Source organism: Trichoplusia ni, chromosome 8 (genome assembly GCF_003590095.1).
Source record: "Trichoplusia ni isolate ovarian cell line Hi5 chromosome 8, tn1, whole genome shotgun sequence".
Taxonomy (NCBI): domain Eukaryota; kingdom Metazoa; phylum Arthropoda; class Insecta; order Lepidoptera; family Noctuidae; genus Trichoplusia; species Trichoplusia ni.
The window spans coordinates 6,305,917-6,324,212 of NC_039485.1; positions in this window are offsets into that span (position 1 = coordinate 6,305,917).

Consider the following 18,296-nt stretch of genomic DNA (forward strand, 5'->3'; position numbering starts at 1 on the left):
ACGAAAACGATTACTGAAATGTCATTGACAGTTACATATGTTCTGATAATCTTCTAATATATAAAATTCCAGTGTCACGATGTTAGTTACCGTACTCCTTCGAAACGGTTCGACTGATTATTATGAAATTTTGTATACATATTGGGTAGGTCTGAGAATATAACAACATCTATTTTTCATACCCCTAAGTGATAAGGGTTGCTCACATTACAACAAATATTTTATTTTTTGGACGAAATTGTTTGTTTTTATTTTTTTATAATGTGGCATTAAAAATATATAGAACTAGAAAAAAAAAATCGGCAAAACATCGTTTGCTGGGTCAGCTAGTATTGTAAATAAATTATCTATACAACGCGATAAGATGAGTTAACTTTTCTCATAAAACGAAACTCACCGATGTGATCAACAATTTGCATATAATTCCTAGCTAAGGGGACCAGGGTCGATTGAAATCTCGGTGAAACTTGTATTGCGGACTGTCACTGACAAGTCAGGTCTTGCCTAAGAGGGCACTAACTTACTGGTTACTATGTACGTAGTACTGGCATTTTGGAGTGACGACATTTTAATTATCTGTTACCGGGATTATGTTGTAAATAGGAAATCAATAAAAAATCCTTTGAAATCTTGTGTTAAAATTATGAGGTATTTAATTGTCATTATCAGATTTTAATGTTCACTGCTTCCCCATATAATAGACAGCCATTTGTGTTATCGAAAGTCTCACACGAGAGTAAGCATGAAAACATTAAAACTATTTTAAACGCTTATAGGTACTTATTTTATCTATCATACAGGGATTTCAAACAAAACCATTTATTAGGTGTGACCACGTGAGAAGGAAGACAATTGTGTGACACTCTCTTCCATATTCGCCTGGAAGTTTATTACATACAGATTGCATACAATAAATTACATAAACTTAAGTTTTATGCGTTTAGTTTTATTACTGCAATAGTCGTATTCTACTTACACTTACAGTTTATATTTCAACACGAAAGCATAATAGACATTCTAATAATAGAAGTTTTTATCATATTTATTAGAAATAACAATACAATTGATTGAATTGAAAGCAGGTACAGTGGCTTGCATCGGTCAATAACCGTTTTCGAATCAAACTGGATGTTTGCAAAGGTACACTGCTGTAGTGTATAAAAACGTTAGTCTTAACCTTCTAATGAATTCAATAATACTCAGTTAAAGCAGGCTATTGTACCGAGAATTAAGTGATACCAAGACGTGATTCTGTTCCAAAAGTAATTACAATTGGTATTGTAAACCTAATAAACAAAACGCGGCAACAAAGAGTTGTCTGTATCTTTTTATTTTAATTTTGGTTTACAAACGTATTTCAATAAAACAAAATGTAATGTACAAGTAGTCTTAAAAAAAACAAATCATTTAGGTGAAACACTACTTCGAATATGTGAAACTTGCGTGTAAACTTTACTTATTCGTAGGTACGTATTTCTCGTTCTATTTACTAAGAATAATCACGTCTACATGTAGTCAATTTTTCTCCAAAATATAATGCTTGTAATAAACTCTGGAGTACTAAAATATTACTACAAAGCTCCGCTTATCAAGCGGATTTTATGATGCAATATTTTTTCGGTAAGCATCTGTTCCCTAACATTATTCTTTTAATCACCTTTTACGATACGTTGAGAGAGTCAAATACTTGACTGTTCTCCGTCGCGGAATATTAAACTAGTTTATGAGTTTCAACGTTTGGCTTATAATCCAGACACTTTTAAATAACATTATATGTTAAACTTTAACTTTTGTACCTACTAAACAGAGCAAACCAACAAACGCGTGTCATTAAAATGACCCACGATGAATGATGTCTTGGTTGTTTATCTTATGCTTCCGTTTCTTTATTTTCAATCGTTAAACCTAAAGAGATTAGCCTTGTACCGTATTGAATTTACTGAATAATAAACATTTTGAAATTCAAGAAGCAGCTAGCATATAAGCGCTAGCTGCTTCTTGTATTTCAAAGTGTCTGAAAAAAACACATAGCAGCGCAGTACTTATAACCGACAAAGCATTTAGACGTTAACCCAAATTACTAAAGGAATTATTCGACCATAAAACAGTGCTTGATCTAGATAATACAGTTGATACATAAACTGCAACCTTCGATAACCAGGCGCCCATGAAAACCCATTAAATGCATTGAAACGAACATCCAAAAGGGAACGGAGATTAACGATATACGATCGCACGACCGACGCGACGACGTCGTACACGTCGTATGAAAGTACTTGAGCTTTTGACGGTTACATGTAATCAATCTTTAAGGTTTAATTCAATAATTTATTGCTTAACATTTTGATTGTGGATTGCATCTGTTTGTATGAGGCTCTACTTGATACTTATTTGTTGGTTTGACGTGTTCATAAGATGTTTAACTTTTTTTTATTTTACGTAGAGAATTCTATGTAATTATCAATAATTATTTTGAGACATCATATTAACTCCGAAGTTGATGTCCTATACAAAATTTATGAATTGAAGATTACATTTAAAGTGCAAATAAACTAGATGTGCTTCATTATCCTTTTAACAATACTCCAAGAGAATGTTACAAAAGAATGTTACGAATGTTGAAAATAAAACAAAACTAAAATAAGATATTCCACTAAGCCTCCACTTCCACTAGACTCTTCCCATGAAGTTATCACATGACTGAAACGAGAAGCAAAACAATTATCTAATATACATCGCGATATCACATCGTCAAAAAAGGGGTATTTGTAATTGTAACATTTCCCACAAACCGCTTAAGGTCAGAACAGATTCGTAAGCGCGGCTCTACGAAAATAGTTCAACATTAAACTTAATTACTGTCGTTTTAATTTAGGTAATAATATGTCATAAATATGTCCCTTATCTATAAATAGATCGCCATTTGATATGGCATGTGAATTGCAGTAATTAAATTATCCATGATTCACACGAAAATTACGACAAATGCCTACGTTTACTTTGTTTTGGTCTTGTCCGTAAATTAAAGCAATTTTATCTATTTAGATCAAGGTTTTTTTTAACTATAGAAAATGATTTTCGATCCAGAACTGAACCTGCATTTTTTTCTAAAGATGCTATATCTTTAGAAAACAATGCAGGTTTTAAACAGTTAAAAGAAAATAAATGAAAAACGATTAATCCTCGAAATTGATATAATTTAATTTAGCTTAAGTGCCTTTTTCTGTAAATCAATTGCATGAAAAAGCTATTGAATTTAGTTTATATACTTTCTATATCAATGAACGAGAATATCAAAAACCTCAACGGGTTTATTACAAAAACTTGGTGCTATGTTCAATGAATCGCATAATTAATTGTCACAAAAACCTTAAGCCAAGTCATTAGAATGGCGACGTTTGGCATTCTCGCCTTGGTTTCATTAATCACGCCACATACGGTACTGGCTTTGTCAATTACTACACCGCACTGGAAGATAATTTCTTCCTGTCTTTCATTTTGCAAATATACTAAAATATATGTTTTTATGCAAGCGGGCAAAAGGGAACGAAATTGTTTATTCACAACAAAAAAAGATCAGTTTTTACTCTATTAGCAAATCACACACCGTTTAGAACCCCCGTGTTACATGTTTCAGAAGAAAGTGACAAATTCACTTCAGGCAATATATTCTATTGCAAAGGGATCTAAATTTGTGTTAAATCGTGTGAAAAGTTAGCCGAGATTCCACACATCCTTTGAATTGTGAAACATTTTTGTACAAGAATCTGCTCGTTTAAATTATTACCTTTTACGAACCATATGTGCATATTTCAAGGAATTTCTTTACTCATCATTTCGTAGGAAACTCTGTAAATCTAAACTCTGTAAATTGTAATGACCAGGATTTGGGGCTACCTATACATTGCTTGCTTTTGGTCGGCATCGCTAATACATCCGACAAAAACACTATCACACTACGGTCATGGATTTAGCATGCATAGAGTTCAATCAAACATACAAACGTACATTTTTGTTGGCATATATTATCAAATTTGGTTTTTATTTTGATAAAACACTATAATAAATAATTTAAAAGTTAAAAAACCTATATTTTAAGTCACTCAAGCTTTTTATAAAATAACGTTGAAATTCTTTCACGCTTACATTAAGGTTGACTTAGCTTCTAACCTAAGCAAAATCCTTTTCTAGGTACCTATTTTCTATTCACCTTTATACATACAGAGAGACTGAATATAAAAATCCGAAGAGGATTTACTAGAACCAACCCCTGTCAATGTTAGTGCCTGAAACACCTAGCCACTCGTAAATAAGAATGTAAATTAACCTCATTTGTGATTCTGAACAAGGTAAGGCACTGGTCTCGTAAAGAACCAGCCGTTCATACCTTCCGTGACATCTACGCATGTTTGGAAGAATTCATTAATATAACAGGAGCCAGAAATACTACATGAACAAATTTCTTGAGTAACCCTAGTAAGCTACAATTTAAAACGTATTCGTATTCAAAGAATGAGGAATATAAGATTGAGTAGTTTTTTTGCTAATAAGTTGCTTTATTTACCCAAGCTATACATATATATGCTTATATATGACGGCGCGCGGATTAATTGAGAATACTTTGTTTATTTAGACGATTTTAATTGATTGTGGAAATGTGTATTAAGATAGTCCATAATTATTATTATAATGAGTAAGTGGTAAATTATAAAAGGGAGCGGGTTACCCCGAATAGAGTAGTAGGTGGCGCTAGGTGCGACGACGTTCGTTTTGCTTGTCAAGACAGTTGTCATAAAAATAGCGAGCACGTACTAACCTATTGGCTCCAAATAATATTCCATCTCAACCGTCCTATTGTATTCTACTCCATAATGTTATAAGTTCACATTATACAATCTACAAGATAACATTGACGCTTTTATTTCGAACATCCCGTCGCTCATACGCCCAAGATGGAGGCCAACCTAGACTGTTCGGAAAATGTTCCTGACGCTCCCACATCAGAAGTGGGATTACCAGCGACGCATCGTAAAAGATAAATACAGGTCAGCATGAAAATATGTCCTCAGAAAATTATTGCGATTGTTGGAAATATCTTTTTGCAATGCAACTACGAAATACATTTGGTGAAGATAATATAGACCGTTTCCTGGAATAGCATGCCTGAATTGAAGACGTGTTTTGGCAACATTTGATCAATTGAAAAACCCCAGCTGCAAATTTATGGCGATTACTCAATAGAAGTCGATGATTGATATGAGTTATGAGCACCTGAACCGCACGGATGAAGTTCTTGTCAGTGGAGAAGACTGCTATTGCTTTTACATTGGCGCACGCAGCGATGATAGAACCACGATTGTACAGAATTGCATTTACCACAGATATTAAAAGTCGCAGTAGACTGCAACAAGAACTCGTCGCGCTTACTTTTAGAAAACAAAGCCTACTATGTATGAGTATACCATTTCGCCGATAGTGGCAATGAAGTCACGAGTAGAAGACGTTCCAAAGGCCTATAGTTGTGGCAAGCAGGATTACGTATCGAATGAGTGCCGCAACCGTATAAAGAAAACAATCAAGTTCCTGTATAAGCTTCTAGAAGACAGAAGTGAGGTTGTTCTGAAATCGGTATCGACGATAAAGCAGTTTGTACGAGAAAAAGCAGGTTGACAGATCAAGCATTTGGAAGAAAGCGGATTGATTTGGTTTGAAATCTAGATTTGAAAATGAAAATTGGCCAACTATATACTACGTTGCTGTCTTACAATGCGTACTAAATTGAAATTCGGCAAGACGTTTAAAGGTTTGATGGTTATTGTACTAAGTTAATAAAGAAAAGCAACGCACGTAAGTGAATTTGTCTTTGCTAAATGGAATGTAGCATCATCACTTCGAGTCAATTGTATGTGGTCAAGTCAGTTGTATGTCTTGTGTTTGAAAAAAAGAAGTGAGTAAGTATAACGATTGTAGCCATTAGGCGAGGTATCGGAAGTTTAAGCAAAATGTCTTGAGTTTGATTTTTGTATGGTGCCAATATTGACAACTAATTATTGCTCTTATTACAGCTTGTCGTCTTATAATGTCGATTCAAAGAGACAGTTATTTGCGGAGGAGGAGCGACCTATGTCGACCGCTATGTCTGTACCTTAAAGTCATCGAGGGAAACTGGTGCGAAGTGCGGAGAGTGATCTGATCGTGTTGCGCTGTGTGAGCTCCAGCGAGTATCGAGTTAATTTGAACTGGGTGCTTATGGTCAAGCTTTCCTTAGGATCACTAACACAACGGTGGGTCGATTACAATTTATTTTTGATAAGGAGCGGCATATTTATCAGTATGAGTTGATGGCAGTTTCGTTAAGAAGTTGGTTATTTAAGATTTTAAAGTTATTGATTTACAAAAGGGGCTATGTATAGGACAAATAAAGTGTCAAATTGAAAGAACCAAGTTTAATGTTATTTTGATCAAGGTTTGAGAAAGTGAGGTTCTCTAGTAGTGGGTGTTGTGTTTGTAACCGGATGGAAGTTACGTGTGGTAGTGACTGGATAGAGGTTACCCGTTGTGATCGTTACCTAAGGAGGTTGCATGATCATGCCCGGAGGGAGGTCATTTTGGTTTGATGCTTATGATTGGATTAAAGTTATAAGTGTGATGATGAACATTTCCCAGGGTTAATCAAAGTTAAGCACTGATATGTTATAATAAGTTTCTTATTGTTTGAATGATAATAGGTGTTATTGCACATGTCATTGGCAGTTATGCGTTCTGAGTATAAGGCTGTTAACACTGTTGTTACCACTAGTAAAGATTTTATCCAAAGTGCCTATATCTTTAGTCCGAAAACTAAGTACCGTTCCAAATAAAGAACGAGGTCGAGAATGGTGATAGTATAGAATTTTAGGTCAATGGTCGGGATCGAAGCAGAGACCGTGTTAACTATGGCAGAGGTGGCGACTGAAGAGACTATGGTGACTCTGGCTGAGATTGGGTCTTGGAGAGGCCATGGAGTCGGGTGGACTCAGTATTCACATGGAATGCGTGCGGACTTTGTATGACTCAGATTCCTGCTTTGAGATTCGTGATTAGTTCCAGTAGTGAGTTGCTGGTGGCAACTGTAAGATTGTAGAGTTACTTGGTAGCTCTGACTTAATGAAAGGTTTCTGGTAAAGAAGATACAGATGTTAAGATAAAGTCAACTATTATAATCATGATAACGAATGACCGAGTGGTGAGTACTGCTGTGTTGTTCTTTGATGCATAATGATCTTTAATAAAGCAGACTTTAGCTGACAAGTTTCCAGGCTAACGTAATACAATGCTGTGCAATACGTAGCGATATTTTGGGTTGAGTCAACGCGGCCGTGGCCGTGCGGACTTAAATGACTTTGTCCTAAAAATTAGGATTTCATATTTTTCATAAGTAAACATAAAGAAATATTCTTGGCTGAAAACAAATGTTGAATTTTGAGCTACGAGGTTTCCGTTGGTCAAATAAGACCCAATCCACGTAAGTGTGGAGCCTGAATTTGGAACTTAACTGAGTGAATTTTTGTTCTTGGTTTCTTGTACTTTTGATAATTTGTCCCTGGGATACTTCATGAGTAGAATGTGCCGATGACGGCGCGGGTAAGTGAGTCCTACTTGTGTGGTTAGAGGAGATCACTACTTAGCAGTTGATTCAATTTATCAGTTGGACTGTGTGGCACCGATTGGACTGTGTGTTGGCCTGTGTGGCAAATAGCCTGTGTTTCAAATGGCCTGTGTGGCAAATAGCCTGTGTGGCAAATAGCCTGTGTGGCAAATAGCCTGTGTGGCAAGCCTGTGTGGCAAGTAGCCTGTGTGGCGAGCCTGTGTGGCAAGTAGCCTGTGTGGCAAGCCTGTGTGGCAAGTAGCCTGTGTGGCCAGCCTGTGTGGCCAGCCTGTGTGGCCAGCCTGTGTGGCAACGATTAGCCTGTGTGGCGACGATTAGCCTGTGTGGCGACAACTATCCTGTGTGGCACAAACTAGCCTGGGTGGCGAACCTGGTTGGCATTCAAGGGCCTATGTGGCATTGGTGAGCCGGTGTGTTTAATATTTGCTAATCTATAGCTATAGCTGTAGTTGGAGTATAGTTCGGAGATGGATTTTATAATTTTTAAGATAGATTTGTGGAAAATGTGTCTTATGAGAAATGATAAGTGATCAGCAGTCACCCAATTGGTCAGGAAGGCCAAGACGAGAGTGTAGTGTATCATTTTATCTAATGTTTGCAGACAACAACGATGCACATGAGACACACGAGGACGTGTGACGACGCAGGACGGCCGTGACGGCGCGCGGATTAATTGAGAATACTTTGTTTATTTAGACGATTTTAATTGATTGTGGAAATGTGTATTAAGATAGTCCATAATTATTATTATAATGAGTAAGTGGTAAATTATAAAAGGGAGCGGGTTACCCCGAATAGAGTAGTAGGTGGCGCTAGGTGCGACGACGTTCGTTTTGCTTGTCAAGACAGTTGTCATAAAAATAGCGAGCACGTACTAACCTATTGGCTCCAAATAATATTCCATCTCAACCGTCCTATTGTATTCTACTCCATAATGTTATAAGTTCACATTATACAATCTACAAGATAACATTGACGCTTTTATTTCGAACATCCCGTCGCTCATACGCCCAAGATGGAGGCCAACCTAGACTGTTCGGAAAATGTTCCTGACGCTCCCACATATATATGTATATATGCTATACATATATATGCTTGTATATATGTATATATGCTATACATATATAGCTATACATATTTCGTTCAATAAAGCAATTCCATTCACTCAGTTCGTCCTCACCTCTACATTTTATTCAGTAAATGTGAGTGAAATGTCAACAGTATGTTATTGTAGACACGTTTATTCTAACTATATCGTTTTTGTTTTAAAACTCCTGATAATATAAGGCAAACAATTTCCACACAGACTATTTGTGAGCAATACAGTTCAACTTGCGGACTTGCCGTACGCGTGTCGTTAAACAATTATTTTACATAACTCTTAATTATAATAATGTACACCGTTACGAATTGATAGAATTATGCGAGGAAATTACTTGGAACGGATCTACAATATCCTCGTGTAATTATGGAGATAGTTGATTATCACATAACAAGACAGCAATCGATAGTAATCGATATAGATTACAAGCAATTCATTTAAATGCTAAGCCTCTCACTGCAGGCAGCTTAAACTATCTGTACACTTAGTTGAAATTTAATTTATTAACAGCACATATGTTACATGCATTTTGTGACAAATCTGGAAAACTTTACCAAACGTGACATAACCTGAACTTACATTATAATAAATTCAAAAAAATATTTAATCGTAATAATACTTATAAATTTCAATAATTGTAATATTAGTTAAAAAATATTAAAATCCGTTCAATAAAATGTGTAAAAAAATTGCGACTTTTCAAAATTTCATCGAACGCCTATTACGTCACGAGATCCTATATTTTAAGAAAGGTCCGCAATACATCGAACCCAAATAGGCTGTCTACAAGATAAAACTGCGAGCAATATAAACTTGTACTAAACCTGTCTAAAGGGCCCGACAAGGACTAAAGACCTAATTTGTTAGAAGAAACATCTAGCCACGCGTTTTTATTGACACTCGAAGTCTAAATAAAAAATACATTTAGGAAACAGACTCTGTACTGAGAGCTGTCTGGGTGACAGTTGCCGTTGTGGAAGCAAGACAGAGTGCTACAAAACACGTAGCCTCTCGCTTCCACGACGGTCGTTTGCTTCTTTAGTTTATAGAAGGCAGTGGAGTGATCACCTTTTGTTTTATAACTTTATGAGGCACGATCTTCAACACAATTAGTTTTTATGATCAAAGTCTAGAAAATGTTCTTAAAAATCGAAGAGCCAATTCGATTTCAGACTGATGAGGATTATTTATTTTCTCTGTGAACCTAGCGTTAGAATGAACAATACCGAAATAACATATAGTATTTTCTAATCATTAATGTGAGCGTTCTATACACGGCAATTTACTGTGAGAATAAATTAATAAAAGAAATTCGAGATAAGAAATTCTATTTACTAAAAAGTATTACTAAGCTAAGTACTATAGCATATATTTCAATGCCGTCTTTGTTTACGTAGGTACCTATTCATGTTAATACTTATATCCGGAAAATAATTTAATTAATCAGCAAGCAGTCTTGTAATAGATAGATTTATAATTGAGATAAGTTACAATTATGTAGGGCAAAGGACAAAGCATGACCCATTGTCGTGACAAACAAATGTCGCCGCTCACTGAACCTTAACCAAAATATATCACGAACTCCAAAAGCAGGTCTGTTGCGCTGTGGGAGAGAGACAGCGCTCTATATTATGATCGACGTCCCGCTCTAACAATACCTGTGACATCCTTAAGTCTAGAGTATACAGTGCTGACCCAAAGTATATTTAGAAAAGGTTTGTAATGCCATAATCCACGTAAAACTCTTTAACAACTGTCCTGCTTCTAATTAACGAATGAATGCCGGTTAATTAACTTTAAAAGAGTACTTAGGTAGACCGTTTCTTTTATTTTAAGGGCTTAAAACACATTGCGTCTATGCTTGGCGAGATTTGTTACAAAATTTAGTCAATTTATCATTATTACTATGATTAGCATCAGACTAAATTCCAAATCTTTATCTTGAAGCAGGTAAATGGCAACTTCAACAGTTAGTATTAATTTCTTTTTTTGCGATCGTCTTCAAAAGCTAGCTAATGAGTACATAAGATTGAAGAAAACAACCTTTACACGTGTGAAACGTATTTGTTTCGTCTACCCTAAGTAACTTCTGCAAGTGAAGTCTTTTGTAAGTAATAATAATTAATACCTAAGCCTTATAATTCACATTATAGGTATAGACAAAGGAGTATTGTTTACAAACAGTTTCTCACCACACCTAACCTTCGGGTCAGACGGAAACCGTTCAATTCGCCGCGGTCTTTGTTCACTTGGGTCAAAAAAGTATTGGCTTGAACTATTGAATGAACTAATTTTACGGTACCTACCTTTTTATGTCATCGACTGTAAATTTGTTAGGTTTCTTAAATTAGATTTAAATGTTAATTAAGTTGTTAATAACGTCAAGAATATTTTACCTTAATCTAAGCAAGTAATTCGACAGAAATTGTTAACGTCGTGTCGTATAGGTGATTATGATTTCTCACACGTGTTGCGCTTTATAATCGTTATACATGGCGAACAATAACATCATAATTTATCATCATAAAACGTACTAAGCACTCTCACTCTTAGCAAGGAATGAAAACTTTTTGCATAATAATAAAATGTGATACGAATAAAAAGTGTAGAGAATAAAAACATTATGAACACCGCGCTTCTATTTTTGAAACCTCTATAAGATAATAAAAAAAGTTTTTAAGCATTTTACCAGTTCTATACAGCCAGTAATAAATTTAATTAGACAATATGATTAAGGAAAGTGAAACTCCTTTATGTCATTAAAAATAAAGCCTTTATTAAGCGGATTATCTGACAGTTTGTTAGATGAATTGAGATTTAATGATCGTCATTATAATAAGTGAAGAGTTGCGAATTTTAATTAATGGAATTTGTTATGACTTTTACAAAAATACTTCCATCTAAAATATGACTATGGCAGTTTTGCAGGCGAGACAGCATATTACACAATGTAAAGCAGCGTCCCTTTTCCACAACTTACATTAAGAGATATTGGTATATCCTCTGACATTTCAGGGTAATCTTGGTAGGTAGTTTCATGTCCCAAAACTTAATAGTATCCGTTAGGTTCTTATTGAAAAGGCCTTTACAAATCCAGTATGTACAAAAGAGTTTTTATCCTTTACATTCTTATTCTAAAGGTCAATGACTTGATAGTCTTTTATATTGCATACAATAAGGATATTTGTAGTAAAAAAAATATTTAAAGCACTAGGCTTATCCTATCCGTTTCAGGCAGATAAGGTACTATTTGCGATGACATAGTAATAATGAGTTTTATTTCGAAATTCAAAATAATAGTGATTGGAAGAAACAACAAACTATTTAAGTACTATACTAATAACAACTATTTTTTTTAACAATTTTTTTTCTCTTTGAAAGCGTGTGACCTCTTTGGAGACAAAACCTTTTTTGTCAGTCTTATTTAACTCGTCGCCATACTGCTCTTATGAGAATCACGACCGAAAAACAAATGTTTTATCATATTGTATAGTAAAAGCATAAGATGTTAACGAAACCTTTTGTTTAGAGTGATTTTCCTCTCTAATATATTGTATAAATTTATCGACATTAATATAGACACGCTGTTTCATGTTTTAACTTTTGAAAGTCTATTTAAACGTCTATTATAACACATAAAACTGTTATTTATTATGACAACCTCATTACGCGTGAGTGAACAATTTGCATAATCTTTCGCGCATACTCTTTTTATCATACTGTTTTCCCACTATAGTTACTACATGACAGTGTTGTTACGATACATTGCAATCATTAGATCTTTAAATATTTCTCATCACGCGAATCGTTATCACAATGGTGTAGTCATTATGAAAGATTTTTTTTTTTAAATTTGTCGCTCACGCAAAATAAATCTTCCTTTTGCTTTCCTGGTGTAGAAGATGGGTAACACGACCAGAAATACGATAAGTGGCTATTTTCTATTAGGCAAAAGAAAATAGGCTTGAAACCCATACATATACCTACACATTATTTTAGCTGACTAGTAGGTACGTAACTTATATAAAAAGATCTCACGCATCTATTGACAACGAAGCAAATTCGTCCATATCAAATACGTTAAAATATGAACATAGTGCGCAGAAACCATCAGAATATAAGACCGATCAAGGAAAACCACATTTGTATAGAATCGAAATCATTTCCAGACGGTTACACAAATCTCATACAGACCATTGCTCAGATATGTCCAAGTTTGTAGGTATATTGTTTGTGTGGAAACAAGGAATATTGTACGGAGTCGATTTATCTTACTTAATCATAATCACCCTTTTCACTGAACTATCGGATGTTACCTTAATTCAATTCAGATTACTCTGTAGACCGGAGTGTTTCATTATGAGATATAGTGAATGCCTTTCCTTTCGCTGCAGATGAATGATACGATGTTGTCAGGCGATGAATTGGTAATGTTCCTATTATGTTGAGTGGATTACGGACACTTTAATCTAAAATTAATATAGTCCATTTGTTTGTTACGCAAGCAAGAACAATTTATTTAAGTGATATACTTACTGCTTTTTTACAGAAAGATGACCATCATATTAAGAAAAATACCAGCAAATAGCAGAGCCAGGTCTCATATGGGAAAGAGTTGGACGTTGATGTCTGAACACGGCGCGTTCGCGCAAATTCTTTAACTGCTCTAGCTACTCGCTCAAACAAGAGTATAAATTCAAATCGTTTATTCAAATCAGGGTATCAAGTAGCGCTTTATGCACGTCAAATTACAATGGACGATACGACCTTTCACCCTTCATTGCTCACTATAATAAATTCTATTTCAGTAGAGAAAAAGAAAAGGTGCAACTATTTCCCCAGAGGAACGCTGTCTTTTCAATAAAAAAATATTATAAGGCGGACAATAATAGCCAATATATTATTATTAGGTATGCTAAACAAACTAAAGAATCAATCAATAGATCGTTCTGATGGCCTGTTTGATAAATTATTAGAAAATATGTTTTAATTCAAAAATAAACATTATTTTAGCAAAATCTTTTCAATGTTCACCCCGATCGCTTCGCAGTATGTTTTGGTGATAATCGTGCATTGAATACACCATATTCAATACATGATTATCACGAAAACATACCGCGAAGCGATATTCACTGAATATTCGTTACTAGAGCAACAAGAGTAACCATACTATTACATTTTACGATGAATGTTGTGCGACTTTTACCTTATCTTTAAAAATATTAAATGATGTCGCCTGCCTTTACTGATAGTTTCGGGAAGAAAATCTCTGTACATACATATGTAGAAGGCATCATAATACAGACTCTGGTAATAGAATAAGCATCGTCTGAAGTCATGCTGCTATAGCTATCGTGCCTGAAAGAAATGACTGTCTTTTGCCGCACTTGCGCTTGGCTATCGTTTATTTTAGACCGTTCGTTACAGACTTCATTTTTGTTAAGCTTAAATCCGCTTGTGAGTGAATTCAAGCTCTGTTTTTCTTTACAGTATTAGTCGTGTACTGTATTCTCAAATTTTAAATGATGTAATTTATAACTTCTATTCATAAGTGCCAAGTTTATATTGCTTTATATTATTAACTGATGCATTCGCTTTATAAGTGTTTTTTATATAAAGATCTTGGAACTTAATATCGAATCTTGCATAAGATGGAAAGGGACTTTACCTAATATTGTGCATTCGGGATCGATAAGGGCTAATTGTTTCAATAAATTTTAAGGCCGGCTCGTAATTTACGTTAATCCTCAATATTAGTTTGAGGGTTAAATGTAATCAATAAATAGATTCTAATCGGTTCATTAATTATTAGCAACACTTCAATTGTCCTTTTGGTCGAACCTTCTACCGAAACATTAATAAAATTGAAGATTTGACTGAAATCCTTTGATAGTAGAAAATGAGAGGGAGCTGTAATCTCACTTCCTTCGGTAATAAATAACGAAAAATAATCGGTCATGAGCGAGTTAGGGCTATCTTCATTTTAAGATTTTCTTCACTTGTTTTAGGGCTTCAACAAAATTACATCATCTGTAAAAAATGCTGTCTACCTGCCACGGTTCAGCCACTAACCAACTACAGCCTGGTGACAGACTGACAGACAGCGGATACTTAGTAATAAATTATCCTTGGTGTAGGTACGGATTGCAAAAATACTCTTCTATACCGATACAACAAAAAAGCCAACAATTGCCAGCATCTCATTAAAAGCTACTCAATAGATAGAGCTGCTTTCCCTATATCGACTTTATAAAGCTAGTTCAAAGGAGGCACTGGATCGAGTCAAAGCGCCTCCTTCTCGTAACCTTGAACCATTTCACCCGTAAGGCTCTCGCCCGTAAGGCAGTCACGGCCAGGTTTGTTTTCCTTCTAACTTTGCTTTATTACAGTTTTCAAGTATTGCGGACGTGTTTACAGAGATTTAGGTTACTTTAGTTAACTTGTCTTGAGCTTATACTTGAAATAAGTATGTAGTTTAAGAGGTGCATGTAATAATAGTAAAAAAATTGGGGATTATAATTTAATAAAATTCAATAGTACTAAAAGTATTTTTATCCTATATCTGTGAAGTTGAGATCACATCGCAAGCATATACATTTACATAAGCATGGGTACGAATAAATTGAAGCTTTACTACAAAACCCTTTTACATCCACAGTGGAAAGTACAAAGACCGTCTTTAGTATGTCTGCGAAAGACTCAAGATAACGACTAGATAAACAGTGAATCTATTTAATCTGGTTTTGTTGGTAAACAAACCAACATCTAAAAACTATATGCAACAAGGACTGCACGATGTTGGCACTTGAATAGTAATGATTAAAAAGTATTTTATTCAATACTTCGGACGCGGGCCCGCTAATGTGTGTAATTAAAAAGTATCCTATGTGTTAATCTTGGTTATAAACGACCTGTTTATCAAGTAAGAGAAAAAGTAAATCCGTCAGTGTTTTTCGCGAGAAAGAAACACCAATATATCCATACGTAAAAAACTTTCGCGTTTATATTAATACTGATACTTTACTAATTCTCAATTTCATTCAGCATACGGTGAACTATAGAGGATTCAATTAAAATGATATCTTTCATTACCCAAAAAAATTAAAAACTTCGTCTCTCAACTGAAAAAAAATCTAGAATTAAGTAGGAATAAAAATCAAATATTAAAAAAAAATATCCTGTACTTTTAATAGGATTTTTAATATTGTTAAACTGTGATGTAGAGCACAAAAGGTAAGGACGCTACCTTTTCCTGACGGAGGTATTAACAATCGTAATAAGTATTGGAAAAGTTCCTTTCAAAAGCACGTCCAACCTTTTTGATTTGAATACCTTCTTATAAATGCCATTTTACCTTTAGCAATATAAGACTCCTAGCAACACGTGTGGTAAATGTTCTTTTAAACAGATTTTAATCTTTATTACTTTTAGACGTGTCTATAATAATGTGAGAGAAAATATTTTTAACAGGTTCTGTGAATGTAAACTGAAGTATACGATGTGTGAATGAAAAGAGAAAAAAGCTTTGAATTTCTGAATACGCACTGGCAGTTTACAAAAAAAAACATGGGAATTTTAACAATGGCAATCAATTTATTTTTAGAATTTTATATAGCGAACAGTTTTTTCATTTATTGTTAATTTTTTGCAAAGATTATAGCAAGGAACAGGATCTACAAGAATAACAAAATCGTTGATCCTCATTAATCCTCCTTATTACGCATTCGGTCTCATTACAGTATTACAAATCTTCAACAGCCTGCATTCATTAGAGAAAGCACATCTTTACATGCCCTTCTTCTTGGAAACTCCAATGCCTACATTGCTCTTATCAAAGGTTTGTAAACAAGGCCATTCGTGGTTTTCTATAAGCGTATAAGCTGTATTTTTCCCATAAGTATCGTAAAACGCCCGAGGTTATTAGGATGGGTTACTTCCGAGTAATCTAAAGAATGCAATGGGTTCTGATAATGGTTAGTACAGGAAATGATTACATTTGGAAAGGAAAAAAATTGTAAGAAACCTGTTTGTCTTAGTTATCTAAGCTTCGACATCTAAGTAATTAAAAAAGTCATCTTACATCACTTTAAGAGTGTATTTGAATTATCACACATAAAATTTAATAACCTGTTGTTGATTTGTTTAGATTTCCATAACCAGAGAATAAAAGGTTTGAGGTTTTTCGAAGCCGAAGTCCGTCAACGGCTAGTACTAATATAAGCCTTAATGGAGACATTTGATCCAAATATACGACTGTATAGTATACGGCTGGTTAACTATATTCAAATTCGTAACTGCAAGAAATTATCAGTTATGCATTTCATGTCTATAATTATTGCATCATCAATTTAACACCCGGAATTTATGCCTAGCAGTAATTAAATTTGTTCGTTAATCACTTCGACCACTCCCTAGAACCGGTGGCTCTTCGTGTTCACACCAGTTGCCGAGGCGTGGTCACCGGGAGGCAATTTTTTTTTCAGGTTACAAGTGCACTTGCTGGTAGTCAAGTGGTTTACCTTACGACTAGTTTTTGCCCTATTGTTACGTAGACCACGAGGTTAGTGACGCAACGTTATTCAATGGAATAATAGACATTTTTAGTTTTGTTCCTGTTTTTCCGCTGTTTGCTAACTTAGGTACCTGAATTGGCATTCTGAGAATTTTTCTAAGAAGTTTTTATTCAACAAAAGAGTTCCGTACCTACTTAATGTATTCATATTTTTTTATATGAGAGTTTAAAATAGATTTTAATTATACTCACGTATTGGAATAATTATTGATCATAATAATATTAAAAAAAGAACATTAATCAGTGTTATTCTAGGAAAAAATAATTTACAGTGACAAAGAATGAATATTGTTTTGGTCACGAGGTACTCTGTCTGAAATTTTCAATTGCATCCTAATTTACACAGCGATTCCTAAATTAAGTGTTCTCTATCCAAACCTAAAGCGTAAATTTGATTAAAGAGTTGCTCGGTTAGTTTCAATTCGTGGGTGAAATGTACCAACACTTTCATTAAATTCAATAGATTTTTAAGCCAATATTCTCTTTTCCACCCACGTTATTAATTACTTAGAAGTAGAAAATACTATCGGGAAACATTTGTTCTCCTTAGATAAATCAATTCAACTTTGCTGTCTAGAAATAAATGGGTCTTTTTAATAAAAGATCCTCATTGAAAGAAAAACACAGCTTCGATGACATTTACTATGGAACGAGTAACAGTTCTAAATTCATAACGTTTTATTTTAATGCAGATGAAAAATAACATGGATCGTTGTCTGTACTAACACGAGGGATTGTTACAAGACTTACAAGTTATGCTATTTCTTACTGAACAAGACAAAAAATTGATCAGCACTTATTTTACTTAAATGTTACCTTTGTAGAAGCGAGATGGTGTCTTTATATCATTAGACCATTGTACTGCATGGAGCGGTGCGCAGCATACAATAAAATAGGTTGTTTTTTTATTTATTTGGAAAGTATTGTTACGGTAGGTGTTATGTAAAATAAGGTCCATAATATTCTGCTGTTTC